The 14,272-nt window shown below is 53.6% G+C and overlaps 1 protein-coding gene and 1 pseudogene across 1 annotated transcript in view; both read left to right on the top strand.

Annotated features, from left to right (window-relative positions):
- Positions 1-14,272, top strand: part of KIF14 (kinesin family member 14) — a 625,766-nt gene that overhangs the window by 160,295 nt on the left and 451,199 nt on the right. The window lies entirely within an intron of this gene.
- Positions 933-2,028, top strand: LOC147748007 (uncharacterized; annotated as a pseudogene).

Below are 14,272 nucleotides of genomic sequence, written 5' to 3'. Positions count from 1 at the left end.
CCACTGGAGGAACAAGGCACAGGGGTTTATTCCCTGTACTTCTTGATACCAAAAAAGGACGGCTCACTCAGACCCATTCTGGACCTACGCCCCCTCAACATGTATATTCTTTCAGAACACTTCCACATGTCAACTCTGCAGCAAGTTCTTCCACTGTTACACCAGGGAGACTTTCTCGCAACCTTGGACCTCAAGGATGCTTACTTTCACGTACCACTCCATCCAACCCACAAAAAATACCTCCGGTTCACCATTCTAAACAGGCATTACCAGTTCAGAGTCCTGCCTTTCGGAGTGACCACTGCTCCCAGAGTGTTCACAAAGTGCCTGGCAACAGTGGCGGCGCACCTCAGGAGACAAAACATACATGTCTACCCTTACCTGGACGACTGGCTCATTCAAGCCAAGTCGGAACAGCAGTGCGCCGCAGACATGTCCCGCACTATTCACCTTCTTCACAGTCTGGGGTTTTCGCTCAACTATCCAAAGTCGCACCTTCAGCCAGCACATCTGCGGCAGTATTTGGGCGCGACTATAAATACCCTGACTGCTACAGCTCAGCCAAACACAGCGAGGATCAACAGCATCCAATCGCTGATTCAGAGATTCAGACCGCAGCACTCACTCCCTGCGAGAGTGTTTATGCAGTTGATAGGCATGATGGCCTCCTGCATCTTCATAGTCCCGCACGCGAGGTTGCATATGCGTCCGCTTCAGGAATGCTTGGCGCGCTAGTGGACTCGGGCTCAAGGGCAGTTGAAAGACCTAGTGTTGGTAACTGGTCGGGCATACAACTCTCTGCATTGGTGGACTCCACACAACCTTTGCAAGGGCCGACCATTCCAGGAGCCTGTGCCACAAATAATCCTGACGACGGACGCATCCCTCCAAGGTTGGGGAGCGCATGTACTCCACTACACAGTGCAGGGGCTATGGTCGACACAGCAGAAGAAGATGCACATCAACTACTTAGAACTGATGGCAATCTTCATGGCACTGAAGTCCTTCAAAGTACATCTGTGCAACAAGGTCGTGTTGATCCGGACGGACAACATGACGGCGATGTACTATATCCAAAAGCAGGGAGGCACACACTCTCCACAGTTGTCTCATCTGGCTCAGAGCATGTGGAAGTGGGCCATTCAGAGGAACATCTTCCTCATGGCGGAGCACCTCCCAGGCGTGGACAATCAGATGGCGGATCTGCTCAGCAGGTACAGCCACCAAATGCATGAGTGGGAGATACACCCATCAGTACTCCACCCGTACTTCCAGCAGTAGGGTCATCCAGAGATAGACCTGTTTGCCACAAAGGAGAACGCAAAATGCCCAAGCTTCGCCGCCAGGTTCCCACACCCACAATCGCAGGGCAATGCGATATGGATGAACTGGTCAGGCAAATTTGCGTACGCTTTTCCCCCAGCACCTCTCATACCGCTGGTGGCACGGAAGCTGCTGCAACACTCGATGACACTCATCCTGGTTGCTCCAACGTGGGCATGCCAGCCTTGGTACACCACGTTTCTGGAACTCTCCGTGGTACCGCATCAAAGGCTGCGCCTCACTCCAAAGCTCTTGACGCAGAACCATGGCGACATTCAGCACCCAGATCCACAACAGCTGAACCTAGCGATCTGGCTCCTGAGGTCTTAGAGTTTGGCTACCTTAATTTGCCCCCAGAATGCATGGACATCATCCGGGAGGCAAGAAGGCCAACGACCAGAGCTTGCTATGCGGCAAAATGGAAGCGGTTTGTCATTTACTGTACAAAACATCATATCAACCCGCTAGATGCATCCATTCCTAATATCATCTGCTATTTGTTACATCTTTACAAATGCAATCTGGCGTATGCTTCCATTCGGATACACTTATCCGCCATAGCGGCTTATCTCCAAAACAGGCAGCACCTATCAGTTTTCAGGGTGCCTGCCATCAAAGCATTCCTGGAAGGGCTGAAACGAGTCATCCCCCCCAGGTCCCCACCAGCTCCTGTGTGGAACCTCAATGTGGTCCTCACCAGGTTGATGGGACCACCCTTTGAACCTCTACATTCCTGCGAGATTCAGTTCTTGACATGGAAAGTGGCTTTTCTCATTGCCATCACTTCGCTACGGCGGGTTAGTGAGCTACAAGCGCTCACGATACAAGAGCCATTTATTCAAATTCATCCTAACAGGGTAGTGCTGCGCACTAACCCTAAGTTTCTTCCGAAGGTGGTGTCGCAGTTTCATGTCAATCAAACCATTGAACTACCCACATTCTTTCAAAACCCTGAAACAGTAGCAGAAAGAATGCTCCACACGCTTGATGTCAAACGAGCATTACTGTACTACATTGACAGGACCAAAAGCTTTAGAAAGACACAACAGTTATTTGTTTCCTTCTCAGCCCAGCACAAAGGCAACCCCATTTCCAAGGCAGGAATAGCCAGGTGGATCGTTAAGTGTATTCAAATGTGCTACCACAAGGCTAAGCGCACTTTAACGGTCCCCCCCAGGGCCCACTCCACACGCAAGTTAGGGGCCTCCATGGCTTTCCTAGGTAATATTCCTTTGGAAGATATTTTTAGAGCAGCCACATGGATTACTCCACACACCTTTACTAAACACTACTGTGTAGATGTGCATTCCAAACAGCAGGCAGCTGTAGGTCAGGCTGTTCTTAAAACTCTTTTTCAAACTTCTGCAGCCGGCACGGGCGGCCGCCGTTAATGGAGGGACTGCTATGTATTCTATGCACAGATATGAATTTAGCAGCCCACATGCCTCGAACTGAATATGCTACTTACCAGTATGCATCTGTTCTTGGCGTGTAGGGCTGCTAACATTCATATCGCCCGCCCTCCTCCCCGGCGCCCGTAGCGGCTGCACATAATTTCTTGCATTCACACATTAGCATGGACATCATTTACACTATTTCACTCCATCCCTACACAATGGCTAAAAACAATCTGGGGATGGAGTCGATGCCCATGCGCACTGTAGTCCAGGGGAGGAGCCACCTATCTCGTGATACTTCGAAGACTCTTCCAGGACAACAATGTGCAATCATCCGGACCCAACACTAGGCGGCGATCTATGCACAGATATGAATGTTAGCAGCCCTACATGCCAAGAACAGATGCATACTGGTAAGTAGCATATTCATTATGATTTTTTTATACTATAAATTGCAATATAGCGCCTAAAAGCAGAAAGTGGCAACTACGGCTATCTGGTCACGCTGGACCGGGTCAGATCAGATTCAAAAGTTTAGGCTGACCGCAATGGAGTGTGGGTCAGATACTGTCCCAGATCAGTCCTGAAGGTTTACCTTCTCAAGTTATGTGCCAAGAGTCCCATTTGCATTGGAGAGGGCCACAGGGAGCAAGAAGAGTGTCGGTGGCAGTGGTCGATGTGGCGCGAGGAGCCGGCTGGATTTGACTGACGCGTGGGATGGAGCCTCACGTTGGTAATCCTCTGCGGCCTTCTATGGTGCAAAGAGATGTGCTGGCGGTGGCTCACGCTGATTTTTGGTGTGAGCAGTGCTATTCTTGTGCAAACTGTCCCGTTTGCAGTTGCAAAGTGACCAAAAGCTTCATTTAAGAGCCAATTGAGTGACACCACCGGTCCAGGACCTGAGGGGCACTACTTGGTGGTCATGAGGCTTAGATCAGTAGGCTAGCACACTATCCCTTTGAGTCACTCCACGGATCTGGGTTCAAGATGGGTTGCAGGTCCAATTCTTCCTCCCCCTGTAAGATAGCAGCGCGCAGCACAACAGGGCAGCAGCTCCTTTAGAGTGTCTGTCCAGTGGAGTGACAGTCCTTACAGCAGCACAGCAGTCCTTCTTGGCAGAGTATTCCCAGGTCCAGAAGTGTACTGAAGTGGTGGCGTCTGAAGTCCTTATTTTATGCACAGTTGTGCCTTTGAAGTGGGAAGAAGCTTCTCGAGGCATGCCCTTGAAATGCACCAATGCCCTACCTTCTCTGCCTTGGCTCCAGACAAACCACAGTTGGTATGTAGCCCTTTGTGTGGAGACAGAACACAGCTAATTCAGGTGCAAGTGAATGTGAGAGGGACGGGCGGAAAAAGAAGCTAGGAGGTCTTATGCGTGGATCTAGTTTGGTGTATTTTATTCAAGGTTGGTGCACAAAAAAAATAACACAAATGTCCTTGGGAGGTTGAGTTCAGGTTGTTGACGATCTCGGTGGGTGGTGTTGACAGGCCCCGGGTAGCGTGCAAAGAGAAGAGACAGAGGCGGTAAATGTATTTGTCACAGGTTGTTTTAGTAATGAAATACCATCACCATGGAAGGGATCACCACGTGCCCAGGAGTCAAAATGGTAGTGCTGATAAATAAAGGAAACTTTGCTAGTCACAAATCAGTTGACCCGTCTGTTAGCTCGTTTCTTACTTCAGGACACAAACTTCTACTTAGGGTAATCAGGAGTTCCCCACGTTACAAACATTGCCAGAATAGGAGAACATGCTATATGAAATTAGGTGAATTCAGAAAAAGTTGTAGGGCTGATACTTTGGAATTGCCCCGGGTTAGTTTATAGGAATTACTGAGGGTTGTTTAAAACGGGTGATCACCATACGCCCGCTTTCTTCCTAAAACACTTACAGGCAAGGCAAAAGGAGAAATCGGGAGAGAAAAAAAAACAAGAACCGAGTCCCCGGTATCCGTTCTCCCACTGTGGCCAATTCCCACTCCCCACCTCCTAGCCCGATTCACATACCGCGTCTGCCGTAACTCTCCAGAGTTACGGTGGCATACAGGCGTCCTCTGGGGGTGTCCACCCATCCTCCGTCCACACTTCTTTTTTGCCCGTGGTAGGCTCATCCTCGTTGTCCGCCCGGTCGGCACTGCTCCTCAGTCGGTCGTCCGCTGGTCCGGTGTCCTCTCGTGGCAGGTTTCCTGGGTCCCGATTCCGCGTTTTCTCCTCCGTGTCCGTGGCGTCTTCCGGGTTCTCCTCGCTGATTATCTGCTCCGCCCTCCTAAAGGACCTGCTCATCTCCCATTGGCTGTCCTGCAGAGAAGAGGTCTCCGAGTTAGTTAACCCTTTATAGGCCGAGCTGTTCCCTGTGAAGACTCCGGTAGGGGCTGAGCATGGGGTTAAAGGCGAGCTCCTCCTCACATCACAGCTGGGCCCAACTACTCTCTCCCATCCTGTCTGTGATGGCCCATCTAGCCACATCTAGTTCATTGTGTGTGACTTACTAGGAGGAATACAAAAGGCCAACTGGCAACTACACCCAGCCATATGACCAGAGACAGGCTGCAGGCACCAAACGGCTTGGGCAAGAAAATTACAACTTTCTACAAGGGTAATTTTTTAAAATTAGGATTCCAGAGACGCCAAACGTGAACCAATTATCTATTCCCATTTGGAAAATGCACTTCTGAAATGTGAAGGCAACTCCAATGTTATCCTATGGGAGTGATAGGCCTTGCAGTGGTGAAAAACAAATGTAATCGTTTTTCACTACTAGGATATGTAAAACTTAAAAGTACATGTCCAACCTTTTTAACCCACTGCACCTTGACCGTGGGGCTGTCTTAGGCCTACTCTAGAGGTGAGTTATATGTATTAAAAAAGGAAGGTTTAAGCCTGGCAAAAGTTTTTTTTTTTTCCAGGTTGACATGGCAGGTTAAAACTGCTCACACAGGCTCTACAATGGTAGGCCTGAGATATGTTTTAAAGGCTACTTAAGTGGGTGTTACAATCCGTTCTTCAGGCTAACTGGCAGAATTTAATTTACAGGCCCTGGCCACATGTAGTATTCTTTACTAGGGACTTATAAGTAAAGTAAATATGCCAATTGGGTATGTGCCAATGTTACCATGTTTTAGGGAAAGAGCACAAGCACTTTAGCACTGGTTAGCAGAGATAAAGTGTGCAGTGCCCTAAGCCCAGAAAAAATGAAGTCCGCAAAAACAGGAGGTCTGAAGTGAAACGTTTATGGGAAAACTACTCTAAGGATGCCAGGTCTAACAGAAACATAACACTGTACTTGACAATTTGATCAGCAAGATAACCCAGATTCTCTTTTGGGTGAGAGGGTAGTGGAAACAAAGTTGATTTCATATATGTGCACTCTGGTTCATAGCAACTTCATACTAGTGCTAGGCTGCTGAAGCTCTTTCCACATTGTTACCAAGAACTGGCACCAACAGGCATGCCAGGACTCGATAAAGCATTGGAAGTTGGTCCTGGTATATCTCTATCTACATGTGGAACAATATCTGGAAAACTGAAATCTAAAAGTGTGCCTGGTATGGCTGTCTTTATGTGGTGCGGAGAGGAAAACACAGCTAGGCAAGAGAGAAGATTTATTGTAATAGTCTCCAGCAGTGTTGCGGGGACCATACAGTGAGTGCCAACTGCCCAAGGAGATGAACAGTTCACGTTCGAGAATACTGCAGCTATGGGCCTACAGTATCTCTTGCAGCATCCGATTATTAATCCTGCAACCTAAGAATGGTAAAACTATTACACATTCCCACCAGGTTATACCTGCTAGATTCCAGTTTTTTTGGGAGTGAGCGAGTGGGATGACTCTTATTGATAGTAAGAACAACAGAATATGTACTTTGCCAGTAATTTTAGTGATTTATGTCCGTATATCCACTATTATTTTTAAAATAGTGTAAAGTTTGTGACAATCTTCTTATTTCTCTGCTTGGTATAAATACGTGTTCTACACCACAAATTACTTGCATCAATGCCAGCAAATCAACCGAGCTTTCCCCATTATGGAAATGAATTTGTCTTCAAATGACTGTCTTAATCCTTCTCTCACATTCTTTACATGATTCATATGTGGTTTTTTTTTTTTTTTTAAGACCAACGGTCCCAAACTTTATTTAGTTTCACAAATAAGCCAGTAGTTAATCATACATTGTCAGAACCACGGAGTATTGTTACAAACATTAACCCAGCAGATAGTACATGTCGACATTTCAGGTACGCATTAGTGAAAACAAAACAGTGGCTGGTGGAAGTGCATCAGTTCATAAATGACGGTGTCAGGAAATGTCACATGGTGCAGTGTCTACGGTTCATAGCACTGCAACACAGAACCAGCGTGTCCAAAACGAAAAGCCCACAGTCATTGTTTGAAATGAAGTTCCCTGGTCATCGCAGCAGAGGATTAAGGCAGCTTCATACCCTCCGGTGTCTAATGGGTCGCTGGGTGCCCGCTTCCTAGTTCTGAGCACATCGAAGCAGTTTTACATAAGATGCAGACAAGGAAGGGTACTCGGGCGTTACCAAGAGTATAGTATGAACGGCCTCTGTGTCAACCAAAATAATTAACTGGGTAGCCGAAAACAAGGGGTGGGGGAGGAACATTATAATAACTGTTAGACTAGTATTCGTGTGTGTGGTGGTGCATCTAGGTATCCAGCTGTGTGTGGTGTATCCTGCGTGGGCCGTGTGGGGGCAGAGACAACGGATGAGGCGGCATCGCCGTGACTGTAGGGCAATAGGGGGGGGAACTGAGCGGCGGGGGGGGGGGGGCGAGAGCGGCAGGGGACAACTCCATCGCGCAAGACCCCTGTCGCCGGGAGGGGGGGGGCCGGGGAGGCTGGTAAGCACGCGGGGGGGGGAGGGCGGGGGGGGAAGAGGGGGGGGGAGAGGGGTGGTGGAGTCTGCGCCAGGTGCGGACAGCAATCAGGTGGGCCCCCCCTGGTCTGTGTCGAGTTGGTACTCTATGCCGGCTTGGGTGCATGCGCGGTGATATGTAATCAGGGCAGCGTCCCAATCTTGGGCGATTGGGTATTTCCGTAGACCCGCGGTTTCCTCTCTATGGAGCGACACACTCTCCGCACAGGCCCAGTTTGCAAAAGAGCGGCGCCAATCTGCAGGGCGCGGCGGAGTGGGACTCTTCCACCGTCGTGTAATGAGACGTTTGGCCGTAATTAGGCCCAAGTCCCAGAAGCGTGCCCGCAGCTTGGTCTGTTTGGTTCTCTTGTAGAGTCCCAGTAGGCATACTTCCCACGTCGCGGGGAGGGTTTCGCCCGTCGCCGCTGTTAGCATGTCCGCGATCGTAGACCAGTACGAGGTAAGATGGGCGCAGCTCCAAAGTGCGTGCAGGAGGTCTGAGTCCTGGAGGCCGCATCTGGGACATGCCGATGAAGTGAGCCCGAAGTAGCGGTTCAGCTTGTCCGCGGACAGATATGCACGGTGGATGATGTAGTATTGGATAATCTTGAAACGTGCATTACGGGGAATGACCCTTGCGCCTGCTAAGATGGCATTCCATTGTTTGTCCGTCCAGTCTGAGCCGTGGTCGGTCGCCCATTTTTCCCTCAGTTTCTGGGAAGAAAATTGCGTGTGGCTGTGCAAGGCTTGTGCGAGCCAGTGCACAATGTGGGACCCGTCTCCCATCACATGCAGGTATTGGATGAGCAGGTGAGTGGATGGCTCGTGGCTAAGATCACCCCACGCTTTTGCCAGCTCATGAAGGAGTCTGGCGTGTGTCAGGAATTGACCTGCCGGTAACTCTGTGTCCGCAGCCAAGGTCCCGAATGGCAGCAGCTCTCCGTCGCTGTACAGGCCGCCCAGGTCATCCAGGTCAGCTGCAGTCCAGTTGGGCAACTCAGCTGCGGACAATATGCCTGCGCCCAGAGGTGTCCCTAGCAAGGGCAGGTTCGGAGCATAGGGCACCGCATGCCTGGTGAGTCGGAGGCTCCGTGCGAAGCATCGCTTTGCCACTGCTACATGAACCTGTGTGGGGGATCGGCCCGCTGTCAGTGGGTGGAAGAGTGTGAGCGCCTGTACGGGGGATAGGATAGTATCGGCCGTGGCCGTGTCCGCCAGGTTCTTACCGCTCAGCCAGTAGGCAACCCACTGCAGCTGTGCCGCTAAGTAATAAAGCTCCTGATTGGGAACCGCTAGACCTCCAGCGTCTGTGGGTGCATACAGGGTCCTTAGCGCAATCCGGGGTCTCCCCTTATTCCAGATTAGGCGTCTGGTAAGGGTGTCCAGCTCCCTAAATATGCGCGCCGGTACATACACTGGTAAATTAGTATAATAATAGAGAAGCCGGGGTAGCATTATCATCTTGGTCAGGGCCACTCTGGCTGGCACATTTAAAGGGAGGGAGTTCCAGAATGTGACCTGGGCTGTGAGCGAGGAGATGGCCCTCACTAGGTTCCCCTCCAGGAGATCCGTAGGGTCCCGATACATGAAGATCCCTAGGTATCGAAACACCGTCGGGTGCCATCGGAGTGTCTCCCCCATCATACGCACGTCGCACTGTGGCAGCTCGCCATCGAATGCGTAGGTCCCCGATTTGGCCCAGTTGACATGGAGGCCCGACATGTCTCCAAACGTCCGAAAGGTGTCCGAGAGCGCCTCAGGTATGCGCGTGAGGTCTCTGACATATAATAACAAGTCATCGGCGTACAGAGACACCGAATGGATGCCGTCCGCCAGCGGAATGCCCCAGGCGTCTCCGGAAGCGCGGAGCATCTCCGCCAGTGGCTCCATCGCCAGGGCAAATAAGATGGGGGAGAGGGGGCAGCCCTGTCTGGTGCCCCTCCCAATGCGGATCCTGTCCGAGAACAACCGTCCGGTCCGAACCCGGACCTCGGGTGTTTGATAGAGGAGCCCCACCATCTGGACGTAGGCGTCTCCCAGCTCGTACTTCTCAAGGACTCGGAGGAGATACGGCCATTCCACCGTGTCGAATGCCTTCTCTAAGTCAAGCACGATACATCCCGAGCGCGGCCAGGTCGGGGTCGCATAACGTTGGACCCTGAAAAACCGGCGTAGGTTGTGGGACGTGCTCCGTGTGGGTACGAAGCCATTTTGGTCAGCATGCACCAGAGTGGGGACCAGTGGTGCAAGCCTCCGGGCTAGGGCCGCTGCGAGTATCTTATAATCGGTATTGAGGAGCGCTAACGGCCGGTACGAGCCGAGTTCGTTCGCCTCTTTGCCTGGTTTCAGCAGGGAGACCACGTTTGCTTCGTTCAGGGATGACGGGAGTTCAGCGTCTTCCAGCGCCGCCTTGTACATTTTCAGCATTTCCGGTATTAGCACCAGAGAGTAGGCTTTGTAGAACTCCGCCGGGAGCCCATCGGGGCCCGGCGCCTTGCAGTTGGAGAGCGAGAAAATCACCTCTCGCAGTTCCTCACCAGTGAGCGTGGCTCCCAGCTCTGCTTGTTGGGCAGCAGTAGCGGTCGGGAGCTGCAGTGTCGCCAGGTAGTCTGTAATCTCCGCTACCGTGGCTCGTAGTCGCGAGCTGTACAGGGATTTGTAATGCGATGTGAATGCATCATGGATTTGTTGCTGGGTATAGACCTCAATGCCCTGGGCTGTGCGGATAGATAGGACCGATGCGGATTGCGCGTCCTGTCGCACCAGCCACGACAGGAGTCTGCCAGGCTTATCTCCCGTGCTATGGGTGCGCGCGGAGTGCGCTGCGAAGTTGATATTCTTGAGGCGTTCCATCAAGGTAGCGTGGTCCGCTCTGGCCGAGACGAGTGGGTGGTCATCACCCCCCATTGCCCCTTGCTCTGCACCCAGTAGCGCTCTCTCCGCCTGTGCCAGATCTCGCTCTACTTGCCTACGCAGGCCTGCTTGCACACTGAGGCAACTTCCCCGGGTCACCGTCTTAAAGGCGTCCCACTCAATTCTCGGGGAGGAGGTCGAGTCTGTATTGTCCTCGAAGTACTGCAGGATCTTCCCGGAGATTTCCTCTCGGAATGGGGTGTCGAGTAGGAGGTCCGGTTGCAGGCGCCATGTTGGTACTGGCGGGTGCGGACGCTTCCATCCATATACCAGCGTGTGCGGGTTATGGTCCGAGTGGGTCCGACCGAGGTAGTCAGTGTCGGACACAGAGGGGAGCAGGTCACGGGACAGCATGAATCTGTCTAGCCTGACATGCAGTGAGTGGGCTACCGAGTAGTAAGAATACACCCGAGCGGTGGGGTTCCTGACACGCCAGGCATCCTGTAAGTTCCACTGTGTTGCCCAGTCAAGGAGGGCCTTGGAGGACGCCTGTACCGGGGCTATTGTCGCTGGGAGAGATGAGCGATCAAGGGAGGCATTCAACACGCAGTTATAATCCCCGCCCACCATCATGGGTACGTCCGGCCATGTCGCTATCGCCGTCGACAGTCGTGTGAAGAATTTCCCCTGTTCTACATTAGGCGCATATATGGAGGCTATGACCATCTGCTGCCCGTCAAGTCTGCCCTGTATGAAGACGTAGCGTCCCTCAGTGTCTATGTTGCTGTGTGTTAGCGCAAACGGGACCCCGGGCCGGACCCAGATCAGGGTCCCCCTCGCAAACGCCGAGAAGGTTGTGGCAAATATCTGTCCCCTCCATTTACGGCGAAGTGTGGCTACCTCCGCGGCAACTAGGTGTGTCTCCTGTAGCAGTGCAATCTGGATCTGATGCCTTTTAAGATAGGAATATACCTGGTATCTACGGGAGGGTGTGTGCATGCCCCTGACATTCCAGGTACAAAATTTAAACGTAGCCATCACAGCGGTGATTTCGGCTAAGTACCCACCCCCCCCACCCCCCACCCCCCCCCCCCCGGGCCCCCACCCGTCCCGCCCCCACCCACCCAGCAGCGGCGAATAATGAGCATTGTTACCTCACGCCCCTCCCCACAGACCCAAAGATGCACACAATAGCAAGTCAGTACCAACACTAGTCTCAAAAGAAATAACTTGAACATAAACATAATACCAAAAGGGCAACAACAAAAACAAGTCGTCGCCCAAACGCTCTATCGAGCTCAATTAATCCGTGAGTTCAATGGGGGGTTGACTAAGTACAGCACTGAAAGTAAACAGGGTAGTTCGTTATGCCGAAAGAGCCGGAGCGGCTCCCCTCCACGGGCAGTGGGCTGGAAGAGCACCAAGAGCCAGTGATAGTGTCTGTGGCCAGTTTAGGGTTCCCAGTGTCACTTGACCCAGAACATTGGTCCCACGGCGGGGCCCCATCTTTCATTCCCCCGGAGGAGGGGCACTCACCTCTAGGGGTCCGTCCACCCCTCCAAAGTCAAGGTCCCGATAATGTTCCAGCAGAGGAGCCCCGGCCCCCCACCCGGCGCCACTGTAGCTCCATGGCAAGCCGGAAAGCGGGGTTCGGCAGCAAAGCACAGGTCTCGGAGAAGGTGGCGGTCGTGGCCGTCAGGCCTTCAGAAGCATCCATGCAATTCCCCGGTCGGGCCATCGATGGGGGGGAGCCGACCGCTCCTCTGTGCGAGTCGCTTTGGTCCAGCCAGGGCCGGGTTGGGGAGGAGCACTTACGATATCAGATCTGATGTTTGGGGGGGTGACGTCTGGCAGGCCCCCTGGGTTCGAGTCGTCTGGTAGACCGTAGATGTAGTCGTCGTCCTCGCTCCCGCGTGAGCGCGGGCTGGCGTTGGATAGCAGTAGAGGCGATTGCGACCCGCTGATCACAGCTGTTATGCAGACGGCTTCCAATTGTTCATTCTGTATTTGCTCCGGGGTTGGGCCGATTTCCGTGTCCACGGCCGGCGACCCGGCCCTCGAGGTGTGTCGCTGTCTCCATCTGCGCGTGCCTCGATTCCGGCGCTGTTCTCTTGGTGCGGGCTCAGGGTTCGTGTCCACTCCCGAATCCAGCCAGGCCATCGCCGCCTCCGGGGTGTCGAAGAAGTGGGTCTTGTCAGATGCCACCACTCTGAGGCGTGCCGGAAATAACAGCGAGTATTTGAGAGCCAAGCGTCTGAGCCGGTGTTTCACCTCTAGAAAGGACTGACGTCGTCGCTGAACTTGTATGGTATAATCAGGGAAGAACATCACCTTGGCGTTATCTATCTGTATATTTGATAGTTTCCGCGTCTCGCGGAGGATGGCGTCTCGGTCGCGGTAGTTCAATACCCGCATGAGCATCGGCCTTGGGTTGGAACCTTCCGGGGGCGGGCGGGCTGGTACTCTGTGTGCCCGTTCCACTACAAAGTGTGGTGACAGTGTGCCTTCTGGTAATAATTCTCTGAGCCAGGTCTCCATATGTTCCGCTGTCTCTCTCCGCTCCCAGCGCTCCGGTAGGCCCACTATGCGCACGTTGTTCCTCCTGGCCCGTCCTTCCGCGTCCTCTGCCCTATCCTCAAGGAACTCCACCCGGTTGAGCAGGTCCTAGACGTGCTTGTCCGTCTGTGCTAGTTTGGGGGTGGCCTCCGCCACCGTGTGCTCCAGGGTCGTGGTGCGGTCAGACAGTTTCTTGTGGTCTGCCCGGAGGAGTGTCAGATCCACGGCCACCTTGTCGATCCTGTTCTCCAGCGACGTACGGGTCAATTGCATGGATTCCTCCAGGCGCTCCATGGCCGCCAGCATGGTGTCTAGCTTGGAAGCTGTCTGGTCAGCCTCTGCGTTTTTCACCATTTTCCCTTTGCCGAGGGTCCCTCCTGTGCCAGTCTTTGCCCTTGTCCCCCCTGACATGTGGGAGGCCTTTGCGGCTGGTCAGGCGGGGGGGTATATTCTCGCCGTGCGCGGCGGAAGGGCCAGAGCACGCGGGTCTCTCGGTCTGGTTCTCTGTGCTCCCTATTGTGGATGCCGCGTAGCCGTAGGCGGGGGGGGGAGGGTCGTCCCACCGCTGGATTCCGGGGATCTGTAGCACGTGGCCGCCTAGGGAGGACAGGGTGGTTGCGTGGCGGTCGTTGAGGGGGCTCCCGGGCGTGTCGGCCAGTGCCGTGGGGTCCCGGTTGCCGTTCGCCTCTCGTCCGAGCCACTCAGTGGTCCGGCAGGTCGGGGTGGTGGGTCACCCCCGAATCGTCCGTCTGCTGGGCTTGGGAGGACGCGCTCTGCTGGGTGAAGCTAGGCGGCACCTAGCGCCGTGCATGGGTCTGGCTCGTCCGGTACAAGTCCGGTAGATGTGGGGCGTGTGAGCTGCGTAGGCCACGTGGCGCCAGGGCGGGAGAGTCTCTCAGCGTTGGGCTGGGTATTGGCAGGGCCGGTGCAACGTGGTCACAGTTCGTGAGTGGCGCTCTTTAGGCCTCACGGCTCCAGGAGGGACCGATGTCGATCCGTGTCGTCTCTTATGAGATAGGCAGGCGCAGAGGTCTGGCAAGAGAGGGTCGTGCAGCCTCCGGTGGCGGCTCGCTAGGCTTGGCGGTGACGGTGTCTGCGTGGGCCTCGTGGTGGCCCAACTCGGCAGCTCACAGGTGCCTGTTCAACCTGTTCGGGTGGCTCCAGTGTTTGCAGGTGCAGAGGGGCAGTGACACAGACCGCTGCGGGCCGGCACTGTGTGGGCGCTTGCAGCGCTGTGGGCCCTCGGGTGGCCGGGTCGCCGGGGACTTC

Source organism: Lissotriton vulgaris, chromosome 1_1, assembly GCF_964263255.1.
Source record: "Lissotriton vulgaris chromosome 1_1, aLisVul1.2, whole genome shotgun sequence".
Taxonomy (NCBI): Eukaryota; Metazoa; Chordata; class Amphibia; order Caudata; family Salamandridae; genus Lissotriton; species Lissotriton vulgaris.
The sequence above is the reverse complement of the archived record's forward strand: the minus strand, read 5'-3'. Positions and strand labels throughout refer to the sequence as shown.